The sequence below is a fragment of the Myotis davidii genome, unplaced genomic scaffold (assembly GCF_000327345.1).
Source record: "Myotis davidii unplaced genomic scaffold, ASM32734v1 scaffold174, whole genome shotgun sequence".
Lineage (NCBI taxonomy): Eukaryota > Metazoa > Chordata > Mammalia > Chiroptera > Vespertilionidae > Myotis > Myotis davidii.
This window is the reverse complement of record NW_006289087.1, coordinates 6,355,968-6,357,716: the sequence shown is the minus strand read 5'-3', so window position 1 is coordinate 6,357,716 and position 1,749 is coordinate 6,355,968.

Genomic DNA, 1,749 nt, shown 5'->3' with positions numbered 1-1,749 from the left:
TTTTTTTGTACTTTTAAGGCCAATTAAACCACATTAAACTATGAGGAAATCTATCATGGTCCATTATACTGGCTTTTCCACAAAATACCGACTACTGCGCATGGGCCACGAAGTTTCAATCACACTGTACATGCGCGCCCGCACGTGGTGTTTTGTGGAAGAGACACACTCACGGGGCCAAAGAGCCGCATGTGGCTCGCGAGCTGTGGTTTGCCGACCACGGTTCTAGGAGATAGACAAAGTAACAAGGATTCAAGAGGAATGGGCTCCACCTTCCAGAGTCAAAATGATGATTCCACAGAGAAAAGTTATGTCCTTGTTGACATCGTCCATCATGTCCCATCCCTAGGTATATGCTGAAACACTCAAATCTCCCCCTTGAACTTACAGGACACGTATACCAGTTAGTCTCAGCAAGGGAGAGAAACTGGAGACAGAAATAAAGGTGTTTTCTCTGGTGACCTCTTACCTTTTGATTTAATGGCCAGCTGGCTCTACTTTCTTCCGAATAGTGTGCTAAAGAGGGTGTTAGGGACTAAATGCTTGTGTTCCCCGCAAAATTGATACATGAAAACCCTACCCGCTTCAATGTGATGCTATCAGAAGGTGAGGCCTTTGAGAGAGGATTAGGTCTGAGGGTGGGGTCCTCGTGTGTGAATTAGTGCCCTTACAGGAGGCTGAATCCATGAAGAAGGAAGCAGGTTCCCAACAGACACCCGATCTGCTGGCACCTTTATCTTGGACTTTGCAGCCTCCGGAACTGTGAGAAATAAGTTCCTGCTGTCTATGAGTCATTCCGACTATAGTACTCTGTTATAGCAGCCTGAACAGAATAAGCCAGTAGGTGATTTTCACGTGGGGTCCCAAAGGGTCTGTTTTTGGGTATTTTATCCTATACATTTATGGAAACATTATTCTGAAAAGGAGTCCATAGCCTCCATGAGCCTGCCACAGGGCTCTAAGAGACATCAAAGGCTAAGAAGACAAGTTCTAGGGGCTAGAGGAGTGGTTCTCAATCTTCCTAATGCTGCGACCCTTTAATACAGTTCCTCATGTTGTGGTGACCCCCAGCCATAAAATTATTTTCGTTGCTACTTCATAACTGTAATTTTGCTACTGTTATGAATCGCCATGTAAATACTGATATGCAGGATGTATTTTCATTGTTACCAATTGAACATAATTAAAGCATAGTGATTCATCACAAAAACAATATGTAATTATAGATGTGTTTTCCGATGGTCTTAGGCGACCCCTGTGAAAGGGTCATTCGACCCCCAAAGGGGTCGCGACCCACAGGTTGAGAACCGCTAGGCTAGAGAGAACACAGGCTGTATTGGTGAATGCCAGAGACTTGGCTCCGAGGGTGTTTACTTGATGCTGAAACAATAAGACAGACCAATGGAAACAAGCAATCTGTTGTGTTGGCATCGACAGACACCTGTCACTCAAAACTAACATGGACTGAGGCCCATGACTGAATTCAGTTTGTAACACACTGAAAACAAAACAAAAATAAAACACAACAAAAGAAGCAGGTGAACCAATAAACTGCCATCTAGTCTCTGGGGTCACAATCGAATCAAGTCATAAATAATCTCACTGGGGATCTCAACTGTCTGCTTATGAAGACCCTAAACCAGATTAACTGATAATTTTCACACACTTGTAGTCATCAAACATGTTAAGTAGGGAAAATTTAAAAAAAAAAAAATATATATATATATATATATATATATATATTTATAC